Consider the following 15,171-nt stretch of genomic DNA (forward strand, 5'->3'; position numbering starts at 1 on the left):
CTATATGTGTGTGGAGGGTTATTGAGGTCGTGGTGCGCCTGCTACTGATGGGTGTGTGTGGGAGGACAGTAATAGGCTTCCTCAAAAACTAGACTATGTGCTGTTGTTAAAAAAAAAAGGAAAGGAAGAAAAAAAGAAATAATAAAATCAAAACCCGTCTTGGCACGCTCAGCCTGTCTGATATCCGTGGAGAAATTTCATCAGCCCCGGTGCTGTTGATGCTGTTGTTGTTTTGTCTTGCGTGGTCCTTAATAATGAACAGTATAATGGTGTTGTTTTTCTTCTGAGGTGTCATGACCGCGAGCTGCAGAACAATGCCACACATTTTAATTCAAATGGCGCGGAAGGTCGAGAAGAGGCCGGCTTTTCTGTTCCCTGACATGTCTCTGGAAATTGCAGGGAATTACTGCAGCGCTGACCTGCAGACGTTTCCAATTAGTTGAACAAAGAGAGTCGTGCATGTTGGTCATTACTGCATCTTGCAACTTGATTATTTGACTAATGGGAGGAGGGGGTAAAAATGCAAATAAATGCTGCCAGTTTTTAGTTTTGGTACCCAAAAGCCACATTAAAACACATTTTGCTGTAAACTAACAGCTTTCTCCTCATTTTCAGGAGTCAAATAAGGCCCTCACACCCCGAAGGTCATTTTTCACCGCCTCACCATCTTAGCATCTTTCTTTTTCCCCTAACCTGCTCCTTTGCTCTTGCTTTGTTCCCTTTAAGCTGAAGAACAAAAGCTAATGTTAATGTACATGCTACAGAGCCTCATCCAGAGCCTATTTTCTTAATTGTACCAATTACCATTGATATTAAAGAGCATTCAGTCCTGGCCAGCTGCTGCCCAGATACAACCTGAAGCTATTTTTAGTTCCCTCGCCTCCCTGTGCCGTGACAGAGAGGCGAGACAGACACCCTGAGGAGGAACTGTTGAGTCAAGGTGACGACGGCGCCCGATGTCCACCGAGACTCCTTGAGGGATCAGGGACAAGTGCGCAGTCGAGGGTTGCAAATACAGCTACAAGCCTTCAGTAACCCTAACCCTGTGCTATCAGTACAATAGTAGTAAAAATATTGTCCTTCTTTTTATTTTCTTTTATTTTTCTGTAAAACACAGAGGTAGGGGTTAGGATTACTGTTGCGTCTCATTATTATGACGACTCCAGAGGGTTAAAGGAGGTTTCCCGGACACATGAATCGAGTTTTGAGCCTCAAAATCTTCTGAAAAGTTCTGGCTTAAATAAACCCGAGTTTAAAAACGAGATCAAAGTGCAGTCTATCCCTAACCCTGAGTGTTGGTGAGAAGCAAAAAAAAGAGAGAAAAGGTTATGTGTCCCCTGATATCCAAGACTTTGGAGAGCAATTTTAAAAGAACCATAAATAAATAAAATCATGTCAGGGTTAGAAAAGATGGTGACTTAGACCTCATGGGATTAAGCATGAACACATTAACCCATAATCTTTGTTGTTCCAGTCCCTTGACTTTCTTGATTTTTGTGGTTGGAAACCATCAGCAGTTTGATTTGTGAGACATGCATCATATGATGTCATCAGAGACTGAATACTGTTTTGAAAATCGCAGTGAAGAAAGTAATGAGAGGATGAGTCACGCTGGCTGTCATTGCTTTAATTTAGGTTTCTTTTTCTCCCCTTTATCTGCTCTCATATTCTAGTTTCCAGCATTTTAAAATCTGAAGTGTGTGCAGCCAGTGTCCTCCCAGCCTCTTTAAGAGACCATGGACAAATACCCAGTCCTGAAATTTGAGGGTTGCAAATACATTTAGTGCCTCTAACCCTGAGCTATCAGAATTTATGGTTTAGTGTTTGGGTGAGCGTTGCTTCTCATCATTATGATGATTTTACCAAGGAAGCTTACCAGGCTCTCGAAAGTGGTTTTAAGACCCCCATAGAAAGGTGCTAAAACAGATCTGAGTTATTCCCAAACTATTTCTATTTCAGTCCCTTGATTTTCTTCTTTTTAGTGGTTGTAAACCATCAGTGGTGCAATTCACTAGAGAGGCATCGTAGATGCATCAAAGGCTTTGAAAATCAAAATGAAGAAAGTGATCGAATGCTGAGTCACCTTTACTGTTATCGCTTTCTAATTGGCTAGTTTCAGTCTCTCAAACTGATTATACATCATGGGCCACGTCAGAAAAATCTGAATCACAATCTTTATTGTCATTATACAAAAAGTACAAACCAGTGTGGAGTCCCAATCAGTGTGAGTAAGCAGTCTCATTATCTTATTAAAACTTTTTTCTTAGTACAAAAATAAAACAAGAGAATTTCTAACAAAAAACAGTATAAAAATATAAATAAATTTGAGTGCGTGCGTTTGTGTGTGTTGTAGCATTATCGATTGCACAGCTGTTCACAGCTGAAGAGTATTGATTACACAGGTTAGTAAAGAGAGAGGCATACCCTTCTTCCACATAAGGTCCACTTTGATCATTTTGATCAATTAGATATCAGAGATATATAATTATAAACGAACAAGTGCAATTTCAACAGTACGTCTCAGTTTTTCTTCAGAATAGAAAATGAAAGAAATCTGTTTGCATGACTTTGGGTTTAATAGTTATAAACATAAATAAACGTGTAAAATTACAGAAGAAGTTCTGGAAGCTCATTGCTCAGATTGTTCTGTAATTATAAAACAGAGAGTTTTATAATTACAGACAGAAAATGTTGCTTTGGTGTCAAATGACCATGGGGGAGGACTTTAATGGTAGAGGAAGCTGTAGAACTCATGAAAATATAGTTAAGTCCAATATTTATGCCATCCTTCACATTTTCCAAAGCTGTCCAAGAGACCAGACTAGTGTCTTTGTAGGGCATACAGGCCTCCAGGCCTTGTGTTTGACACTCCTGCCTTAGAAGGGTCAAGGACAAATACCAGGTCTCTGTATCCGTATGCTATCAGAACATGCAGGTTCTGGATTTTCCAAAAAACATCTTTTTAAAACATAGAAGTACTGCGGTAGGGTTGCTTCTCATTAACAGTGACGACAGTAAACACCTGAAAGTAATCCCCTCCCCAAAAAAGACCCTAAAATATTTCAGTTAAATCAACTCAAGCTTGACACCAAGCTACAGCGTTGAACTGGAGTGTGTTTGATCATGCTTTATTCTTCCAGTCACTCTTGATTTTTGTAGTTAGAAACCATCAGCAGCGCATTTTTGTATCAGACGCATCAAAGTTCCCCAAAAGTGATCAAAGAGTGACAATTCATCCAAAAATCCATTCATCAAGCCATCCAACCGGGGTCGTAGCACAAAGATTCACTACAACAGTATTTACATGCCTAAACAAGCACACTGCTGATGAACACAGTAAACATTAGACTTCAGAAATGCAGACTTTGATGCACTGAAACCTGAGGAAATTAGATTATATTTGCATTCGACCTCTGTGAGGCACCAGGTCCTTTTAAACCCTGTGGCCTTTTAAAATAAAGCAAGATCTGCTCCTAACTCCTCATCAAATTTCCACACACACAGTATATATATATAAATTTTAGAGGTATGTAAGAGAAAGATAATAAGCAAACTTTGAAGGGCGAAGAGAAGAAATAAATTGTTTGGGAATCCTCTAAGGGAATCTTGAGCTGAAACCCTATTTCAGTACCTACTGTACAATGTGCTGAAAGTAGCATATTTTTAGTCCATGACCTTTTAAAGTAAAGTAAGATCTGCTCATTAAATACGTCTTTTGACAAAATTTAGCATAATTTGAAGGACTTTTTAGGCCTGATAAGGGAACAGGTTTTGGCATTTAAGGAAAAGTCTAAAAATTAGTAATGACTGAATGTTGTTGAGATAATAGAAGAAGACAATATCCTTACCAGTTATAAAATATGCTCATAATTTTCACATTTTAATGTGGTTTAATGATACTTAAACATATAATGAGTAACTGCACTCATTTATTCCAAGCCAAAGCCACAGCTACACCATCACGTCTTGTTTTGACTATTTGAGGCTCTCTGAGTTGTACCAGGTAGTGAAACTAGCTGCTGTTGCTGCTGCTTCTGCTACAGTGTTTGCTCACAACAGAAACCTGCAGACTCTTGGCCCTGCGAGGCAAACTGCTGGAGACCACCGAGCTAAATGACTAAACTGTGAAGTGTAACTGAGCAGACAGAAGAGTAGGTCACGGGTTAAAGATGAGCCCGGCGCTGACTCCGTTCCAAAACCCCCCAGACGACCCCCGGTTAGACCTCATGCAGCGATGTGATCGGGACCACCTGAGTCAAGTCTGAGTCAGACTGAAGACCACAGCCAGTCATGTTATTGGCAGGATGTTGCAGACAAAATATCACATGGCTGCATGCCTCTTGTTCTCTTTTTAGACTGAGAAATTTGTGCCTATTTTAGAACACAGGCTCATTTTAGTGCTACACACAAAAAGAAGTCCCATGAGGTGGTGAATTTCCGTATAGTTTGCACCACAGTTCTTTATCGTGAGAAAATTTCATAACAAGAAAATCCCAGTTTCTGTTTGTGTTTGCCATGTGATGCTACACAGAAAACAAACGACGACCAATCTCCAGCAAAAGTAAATAAATAAAAAAAGAAAACTCTTTCAATGCAAAGCAGCACCTCTATAGTCTTTATGTTTGGAGCTCATTTGATCAAACGGAGTAGTTTCTTTTAAAAAGTCCACCTTGACTCTCTTCCTTTTCTCTAAACACTTAAATATAAAGATGATGACTGTACTAAAACTAAAACTAAAAAGATGAGCATCAAAAATCTTACATGTGTAATTTAAATCACATTTTTGTGTGTTTTACATTTTTTTTTATTGTGCTTCTGACTCTTTTAAGGATTAATTTTAAATTCATTTCCTTCAAAGATGTGTCTATATTAAAGTAATAGAATCATTAATTTATACTAATGTAAACAGTAATTTGTAATAGAATTAGCTCAGCTAGCCATCGGTCTCTTTTATATTGTCATATATATTTACCATCATTTGTTAGTCATTGAAATTAAATTCTGATTCTTCAATTCATAAAATTTATGTACTATTAATAGCTAAATGTTGTATAAATATTAAATCTATTATTTGTAATTATTATTTTACTTTATCTGCTTTTGCTTTAACTACTGGCTGGGTAATAAACTAGCTAACACTTAGCAGAGGCTGTCTGCTTCAGTCAGCTTTATATGTTTGAAATTTTGCAGTATTTTATATGGAAAATGTTTATGAAATTCAGTAAAACATTTGGAAAAAAAATTGAGTAATGATGTGAAAACCTCTTTATTGGGTGTCTGAACACAGCAGCATTTTTCCTGAGTACAAAAAGCAAAATGGGAAAAAACAATTGTGCCCCTTTAAGCAATGTGGCTCATTTGAAAGAGCAAATTTAGTATTGTGGTCTAGACAACCCAAAATGTGATGTCGCCATATGTGGACGTCAGGTCCTAGGAGGTTAAACACGTGTCACCATTCATTTGTCAAATGTTGAAAATAAAGTTAAACATTTATCATATTCATGTATTATTAAAACCTAACTATTATAGAAATGTTAATTAACTCAGTATTTTTAGTCATTATCTGCTAGCTTAACATGGGATTCCCTGAGGCAGCAGCACTTTTTTTCTGTATTAGCTTATAGAGCTAATTTTATCCAGTGCTAACTGAGATGCCCTTTCTGACACAATCCCAAAGGGATTTTTCCCTCATCCTGCGGCTTGGCCAATCAGCTAATCAATAAAAGACACAGGTTGGCTTATTTTGCGTTTATGCGGTGTTGGAATAAACTAGAAAAATGAGTTCACAGCTGATAAAATTTACATCAATCCCTTCTTAAGTTAGAACAACAATCGAGAAAGTCTAGTCCAAAAGAAAAAAGTAAATATTGCACTGATACGTGTCAATGAAAGTGACATGAATTAGAGAAGTCGCTTATTATATATTATATTATTTACACTCATGACACATTATTAGCAGCCTTGAAGCCAATGGGCTACAGCCTCAGAAGTCCACACCAAATGCCACTCCTGTAAGCTAAAATCAGCAAACTGTAGGTAACTATGCAGCAACATGTTGTCTGTCATGTCGATATGGACCAAAATCTGTCAGGAATGTTTCCAGCACCTTGTTGAATCTGTGCCATGAAGAATTTAAACTGGTTTGAAGGGAAAAGGGGGTCAAATATCTTACAATAAATATTTATTTATTACAAGCAAGAATCAAATGCTTTGTATCTTTTTTATACAAAAAAGCAAAGACACAAAAAAGTTAACATTTGCGTTTTTGTTTGTTTTACTTTCAGTAATTCATATTATGGTTTTTATATGATTGCTATAAATAAAATACTTGGACGTTTTGCTAACAAGAATTCTTTTGGTCCTCTGCTAGGAGGCTGCTGTGGTTTCACATATATATTTATATATTACAATATTTATTATATAAAACACAAGTATTAGTAGTAGTTAGTGAAGCGCTGGTAAAAATTTACAAAAGTTTAACTGCCCCCGTGGAGCCACTGCTGCTTGAAAATTGGCCATATTGAGCAATGTTACCACCAATTATTAAGGACATGTGACTGTGGAGCTCTGAAGTGGCCGTATACCCACAGTGTAGGCCCACACTTAGGGCTACACCAAGTGTGTGCAGGCTGAGGTTAATGTTTGGGCCCACTGGGCACATCTGGATACAGTGTTCCCTACCATGCTGCCCCACAGAAAACCCACGCCTACCATTAGTGGACCAGCATGGGCATTTACTGCTGTGGATCCACCACAGCTTTTTTTAAGCAGACAGCTGGTTGTGTCTCTTTCACTAATGGATAATTTTCTAGTTTATAAGCACAGTTTGCTGGAAAACATTTGCCATAATGAAACTGAAGGCCTGTGTTTATATGGCATTTACCCCCACCCTTAACATCATTAGCGCCTCCTGTAACTGTAACATTAACAGTATCTGTGTGCAGAGCAGTGAGAGCGCTGTAGTGTGAACCGGGTGCAGCAGACTACGATATATAAGAGTAGACAGCTGTCATGGTTGGTCTGGCATCAACCCACTGGCTGCATTCACACAACCTCGCCTCTGTTTACACAAAGTGAGGGCAGAGCAGTGTTACCTGTCCCCAGAGAGCACACCCCTGCTCCTCTATAACCCAAAGTCAAATTCATGAGTCTTATGTTATGATAATTGGGTTGTCTTCTTATTGTAGGGAGGCTTTGGGTGATCGTGATGCTTTATAGTCAAACAGTTTATCATATTCATGACTGCAGCTGGGCCAAATGGAGGGTAAGTCTTTTAGTCATCTCTGCTTTGGAGGTTATGGTTGAGTTATTTAAGGTGTTTATTCCGGTCAAACCTGGGATTCACACAGTTACTGTGTAAAATCACTGTGGTGGGATTACTAGTACAAACGCTGCTTGGTTTAAAGGTTATGGTTAAATTAAACCCATTTTGACTGAGCAAATATAACCAGCTATCACAAATCTACATGCATACTGGATATTAGAAGACATACATTTTTGTATATTTGTGTGTATGCAGTATTAGCCTGCTGTCATAATTTTTTTTTAAATCACCACTGTTCATCTGTTATTATATTCTTTTGTCAAAGTCATCCAGTGACTTAAAGATTACACATGTTTTTACATTTGTAGACAATATCCACTACTTCTACTTACACACAACGACAGAAACACATCACAAATAAATAAAAAATACCAAAAGTGTCAGAAAACACAAACAATAAAAATATTGAAAAATTTTAACAACAACAAAACCACAAACTGAACATATTCAGAAAACACAACACAATGCAACAACATTTTAAAGAAAACACACAAGAACTACACAACAAAACCGGGCATTTCAGAAACACAACAAAACCAAAACATTAAGATAAGATAAGATAAGATTTGTTGATCCCACAATGGGGAAATTTTTGCGTCACCTCAGCATAGGTACAAATATCAGAAGGAAATACAAAAATACAAATAAGTACAATCAGTGAAAAAAAGTAAGACAATACACTATATACAATGGTAGCATACACAGTATGTGATTATGGATATGGTTGGAAATATGGGAGACATAAACTATATAGCTTGATATAGCTATTGTACCACTACTATTCCTATTTATAGACAAGTACACACACACATGTACACACTAAATATACACATGTATACATATACATACATATATACCTGCACATACACATGGAAGGTCCATTATGCATGAAGTGGTGACCGTGGATGTTCACAGTGTCCATTAGAGCAACATTTCAGAAACGTAACAAAAAGGAATGAGCAACACTACACCAGTGACGGAAAGTTTCAGAAAACACAAACCCAACAACAAAAGCAGAATACACCACAAAATAACAACCAAATCAAAAGCGTAACAGTTTAGAAAACATGACACTTCAGAAACACACACAGATAACACAGTTTAAAAGAAAACAACAAACCAAAAAACACAACAATAACAAAACAGAATAAAACAGTTGAACTATGTTTTCTGTGTTATTGCATTTTGCACCTCAGCACCACTGTGTCCAATAAATCATATCAACTTTAACATTCTTACATGTGTAATAATAATCGTAAATGAGGCACATACATTCTTATTCATAAGCAGTGTTGGGGAGTAACGGAATACATGTACCGCCGTTACGTATTTAAAATACAAAATATGAGTAACTGTATTCCGTTACAGTTACCGTTTAAAAAGGTGGTATTCAGAATACAGTTACTTTGTTGAAATAAATGGATTACACTGCGGTACTTTCCTGTTTCATTTTGTCGCGGGTCAGGACTGTTTGGGTTTTGTTTGACAGCTACGTTCTGTTGTTCCAGGCGGCAGCGTTACGGTTGCCATGGTTACAGGGCGACGCTCTCTCTCTCTCTCTGCGACTGTGTGTTTCCTGGGTGAGAGAGCGCCTTTTCGTTGTTGTTGTGCTAAGCTAACAGGCAGAATGCTACAAGCATAGCTCTAAAGAATGTAGCATCATGGGCAGTGTAGTCCGTGCTGCTGGGAGAATGGACTGCCATACACGTTATGGGTCTGTGAGCGAGGAGGGAGAAAAAGGGGAGTGGAAAGGTACGAGTTGTCATCGAGGAAAAACGGGAGCTGGAAGCATGTAAATATAATAATAACCACTGCAGCCAAGAAGAGTGCCTGACGAGCCCAGTTGTAAGTAAGCTATTAAGACTCGACTGTACACCGTGTTCGTGTTTTCCTCCAAAAACAATAAGTTCCGTTGAAGCAGCCTTTCAACGCCTCTCTCTGTCTCTCACAAGAAAAGTTGACCCACACAACAAAGTAAAGCTATTTTTCGGCTACGAGCCGACAGGGACCCCGCCGTCAGAGGTCCCTTTACTACAGTTCGGAGTCGCGGACCTTCAGTAATAGTAATAAATCACACAGCAATAGTACATTCACGTTGTTGTAAAAAGCATGATAATATATTAAGTAATCCAAAGTATTCAGAATACGTTACTGTCATTGAGTAACGTAACGGAATACGTTACAGAATACATTTTGGGGCATGTATTCTGTATTCTGTAATGGAATACATTTTAAAAGTAACCTTACCAACACTGTTCATAAGGCTTATAAATCTTTCTTGCTGACTTACAGTCTTCCAAAACATGAAGGAAGTTATTGTCCTCATTCCCTTCTGTCTGTCCCAAAAGGTTTGTAATGAATTTAAAAAGAAGGGAATTTTACATTTGCAAAACCCGCCTACTGAAATCAGATGCAAAATCCACAAAACTTAACTTAACTTAGCGGTTTATGCAACTAGTGTTGGTTGTTCTGTTTCTTGGCCAGAGACAAATTGTGACTGACCCTACACCACCGGGCAGAACATGTTCCCTCTAAGCCTGAAGGAAAAAAGAAGGAACACACACATGTAAAGGAAGCACTCAAAACGTGCGGCTATCCTAAATGGGCGTTCTTAAAGTCAGCAAAGAGGCAGAGAAAAGAAGACCAGACACCAGCGAGGGAGGATAAGAAGGACAGACGCAACAACATTGTCATCCCCTATGTAGCCGGTGTATCAGAGAAACTGAGGAGAGTTTTCTCCAAGCATGACATCCCAGTGTATTTCAGACCCAGCAACACGCTCAGACAGAAACTGGTTCACCCGAAAGACAAAACGCCAAGACACAAACTTAACAACGTAGTATATACTGTACAGTGCAGCGAGGAATGCTCAGACCTCTACATTGGAGAGACCAAACAGCCACTTCACAAGCGCATGGCACAACACAGAAAAGCCACCTCCACAGGACAAGACTCAGCAGTCCATCTGCATCTTAAGGATAAAGGTCACTCTTTCGAGGATGCCAATGTTCACATTTTGGACATAGAGGACAGATGGTTTGAAAGAGGAGTGAAAGAAGCCATCTATGTCCACTGTGAGCGACCATCTTTGAACAGAGGCGGTGGTTTACGACACCAACTCTCTGCCATCTATAATCCAATTTTGAGATCCCTTCCCAGACGCCTTAACGCCCACTCACATCCTGGGCCATCTGATCTCAGGAATTCGCATGATAAGGTGGGGCCAGGTTTCACAATGAACACACCCGAAACTCTGGCTGATTTGGACCCACACCCAGTTTCACACCTTGGCTCAGGCGACTAGAGGATCATCAGGGGTCCTTTTGTCCCACTAGGTTTATATCTGGGACTCTCCACCATTTGACCTTAGAACTGAAGAAGCTTCTCGGATGAGAGGTGAAACGTCTTCAAGCAACTTAAAGAAGTCCAGACGCTTTTCTTTGCAAGCTCCTTTGACGACTGAGGTGCTGTAAAAATGTACACTCATGTAAAAATTGTCATTCTTCACCCCTTCCTCTCATAATTTAACCCTGCACGTAATAATAATCTTCTTAAGTGTTACAAATGCCACAAATTCCCTTTATGTTCTTAAACCTTTGATCCTGGAGTTCCTCAGGGAACTGGCCCGGTACCCCTGTGGTTTCTGTTGGGGCCTTTCATATTTCACAGTGTGCAGGCATGATGGTGTATTTTAAAATATCTTAAGCACATTACGAGCGTGCCGCACACCATTCTGTCTGTATAATCACATTTGGGAACGACATGCATCATTATCAAGGGAGGAAATTAACATTCTCATCCACCGGCCACAATAGTTGGTGCCTTCCAAATTTTGCCAGAGCCTTTCACCATTTCACCAGCCAAATATGATGTCTGTAAAGCAGTCTCGTTGGGATGGGACGTTACGGGCATGTAGCTGCAGGCTGGTGGTATTTTTCTACCTTTAACAGATTAATATTTTCAGACAGTGTTGTTTCTTTCCATTTTATATTGATTGTTGTGAGCTGATCAGAGGAGTAGCAGAGAAAAGCTGAAATGTAATGATTCAGAGTCACATTTTCTGTTCTCTTTGCTGCTTGTGCCATTTAGATATAGCCTGACTATATGGATTAGAGAGCAGACATAGTGCTTATAATGGATATGCTCTATTAATCATTAGAAATCAGTTAGAGCAGGCTGCCTGTGAGCTTAGTGTTCTTCAATGGTTTGGTTAATGATGGATTATGGCAGTAATTAACTTGAGATGAGAAAGAAGTGCTTTAAAGAGCCTGCAGAGTGCATACTGTCAGTGAGTGGACTAATTATGACAAAAAACTTGTTTTCCAGATGTATCAACATCTGCGGCCTCCAACAGATCCTGCTGTCAAATGGAGTACATGACCCACATCTGCACAAAAGTGGAATCATCAAAAGGGAATATCTAGTGTATCTACAACATTACCTTAATACATGTCACATTTTAAAGCCTTTTATCCCACTCTAGTTAAAATATGTCTCTCAGCTTATCTCTCATTTAAGTTTAGTACAAATTGTTTCTTATTTTCGTAGCTTTGTGTGATTACATTTTGAAGGTTTTTTGCAAATAAGAGCTTAAAGGATGTGATGGTGGTGACTCAGGGCCTTTCTGTGGGGAGTTTCCATGTTTGCCACTGGTGATTCCAAATTGGCTGTAGATTTGAGGTGGATAAAGTTTGACCAGTGTAGGAATCTAATGTTTGAGTGGCTTTTCTAATGCTCTTTGAGCTGTCAGTAAGATCCATTCTATTCCAAGTCCCACCATTACATAGACTGTATATAAAATATGGATGTAGTCACCATGCCACCTGTTGGTTTGTAAAGTTCCATCTTAAAGCCTTGAGTTCACCTTTTTATTTGAAAGCTGTAAGAGGCAAGTGGGAGACCTGACTAAGAAACTGAGGGACACTGCAAGCTCATAGTGACTTAGAAAAAAGCTGCTTTCAGATGCTGCCACAGGTGTAGCTACGTGAGATGGAACCACATATTTGATTTGGCACCAGTTTTTATGCTGGATGACCTTCCTGACACAAACCATCTCAGGGATTGTGTCTTTTCTGAGAACCAGGGATCTTTTGCATGTTAGGTGATTGTGTCATACTATATTCTAAATAGGAACATTACGTGCAAGACTTAAAACTCATAAAAGCATCAAGAAAAGGCTTACCAGCATCATGGATCAAGTGCAAAGCATGTTTTTCCTTTGGTTTTCCATTCATTTATGAGCAGAGGACCTGTTGGAAGCGCAAAGAAATTTAACAATTTCTTTCACCTTAACTTGTTCTATCAAAAACATGACCAAAATTGCTAGAAAAAAATGAAGTCCAGAGGGCAAGAGTGCTCGGTTATATTAGAATGTCTTTTAAGTAATAATCCTACAGTCCTGCAGAAATCTGTGCTTCACAAACAAAATATTGCTTTTTTGATAATCAATCTATCAGTTTATCAAATTCTGTGTCAATGGGGGGGTCAGTAGGTCAACAGCCTATCACAGGGCTATTCTAATAATGAATCCACAGCACATTTTAAACTTGAACCTGAGATTTTATTGCAGCTGTCAAGTCCCAGTAAATGGGGTCTAGTGATGCCAGTGTCTTTTGATGTGGACCCTCGGGTACCCGCTTCAAGAAAATATGATATAATAAAAACATCATGTGAAGCAATTAACAGACATGCAAAAGCAATCATCGACTACTCTTTCAAATGAAATGCTAGTCAAACAGGTAACATAAAGACTGAACAGTCAGTTGTCAGATTACAGGGCTTCTTTGTTCTCAGGATAAAAGGGTCGAGGTTCTGGTTGCATCTAGCAGAGAGACAGGATATGATGTAAGATGCTTTGTGTGGTGATGTCAGGAAAGGTAAGGCTTTTAAACGTGTGACATGAGTAAACCGTGACATAATTTACTAATTATAAAGCACCTGCAAACAGAAAATGAGATAAGTCATTTATAAAGACTGTACAAGCTGCTTTTAGTTTCCTGCCCTAAAGTTTCCAAAACTCTGTCAGCGTGTAGCCCACACCGCCAAAAAACTACAGGTGCTTTTTTTTTCTCAGCAGCTAAACAAACACCTCTGACGTGCAGGAGAAAGTGCAAAAAGATGCAAGCTCTGTAGCTGTGACCTTTCCCCTTGTACAGGCAAACACCTCCACACCGTACTCACAGCAGCCACCACCCTCCCACCTCCCCAGGCACAGCTGCCTGGACTTCAAAGGAGGAAGAGTGGCGCGATGGCAAAGTCGCACTGCAGCACAAAGTTTACCTTCTGTGTCTCCTTTCTCATTTCACTTTTTCCACATTAATGGAAACCGTTAATCTTAGCAAAAGAGGTATTAACTGGTTTGCAGTTTGTTCCATCTGCTGAACTTTCTCACCTTTGACCTGTACGGTTGGTACTGTTTTTGACGTTTTGCACAAATGCAATCAGGCTGCAAAATCTTTTGCTGCGCTTGTAATCTTATATCTATGAGATACAAACCAGGTTTCCCCTAAGAGGTCAGCAAATTTAAGGATGGGTGACTCGAGGTGAACATGAGAGACTGCATCACAACACATTTCTGATGTAATCATCTACCCATTCATTCATCAGTTTTCTTAACTATTTATCAGATTCAGGGTCACAAAAGGCCTGTAGCCTATCCCAGCTGTCATTTGGCAGTTTTAATCATGTTAATACTAATTACATACTTCATGGTAATGGGGATGTTCTGCATTTAGAAGGAGACAGACATGTCATTAAAAAGACAAAGACAACACAAAAGAAGCCTGCAAAGTATAAATAGAGAAAGTCTGAAAGTGCTAATCAAAAATAAAATCATAAAAGCAAAGACAAAGAATAGAAAGACAAAATAAACCACATAGTGATGAAAGAACAAAATGAAACTTGCTGGAAGTGGAAATATAAAAGTGTTACAACAAGCCAAAACTAGTTTATAAAGAAGTCTTACAAAAAAGATATAAAATCCAAGAGGACTAAAACAGGTGCCCTGGGGAACTCCTGCCTCTGTTTATGACGTGGCAAAAGCCACTCGATTCATGCTTTTCAACTCACTGCTGATATTTAAAGTTGACCTATTTTCCTTTTTCTCATTTTCTGTCAAAACTGTTCCGTTGGTGGAAGTTTATATTAAACAAGGTCAGCATTTCAAATAATGAATGAGGTCAGTGTGTAAAGCTTCAGACCAATCTAAATGGTCAGTTTCACACAGTTTGTTCTAGTCTTGGACCTGCATTATGTCACTGAGAGGAGACATCCTTATGTGTTCCTCTCAGCTCAAATCTTTTCTGTTTGTGGGGCTTCAAACCTAAAAGGAAGGAGCTGGTATATATAGTACTTGCCCAATATAAGATAATTAAGTTTGTTTTGAATTGTGACTCATGCAAAGCTACTCTAGTAGAGTACAGTAAAATCTTACAGCTGGAAATATCAACAGAGAAAACAATCAAACAGTAAATTGGTAGTTATTTCTGGAAATCTTATGAATAGTTTTAATGTTAGTGATAGCACTGTTAATAGTAGAAAAAACCCCAAAACTCTTTTATAGGTTTAGCCTATAAAGAAGCAGCATTAGCAGTGGTATTGAACCTCAGTAAGCAATGCTGTTTTACCACGCAAAATACTGCAGTCGTATATCATTGTTTCAGTGACTCTGAGCACTTTTTCTGCTGCTGCTGCTCAAGCAGGACAACAGGGAGACTTTTTGTCCTGGCTGGGATCAATCGCTCCATAGATGACGCCCACCCAGCCAGGCCTCTCTGTGGGCGGCCGGTAGCCCAGCAGCCCAGCAGGCCGGCCCAGTCCAGCCCTGCTTGGGCCCTCCTCCGGCCCCC

The sequence above is a fragment of the Rhamphochromis sp. 'chilingali' genome (genome assembly GCF_963969265.1).
Source record: "Rhamphochromis sp. 'chilingali' genome assembly, chromosome: 3".
Lineage (NCBI taxonomy): Eukaryota > Metazoa > Chordata > Actinopteri > Cichliformes > Cichlidae > Rhamphochromis > Rhamphochromis sp. 'chilingali'.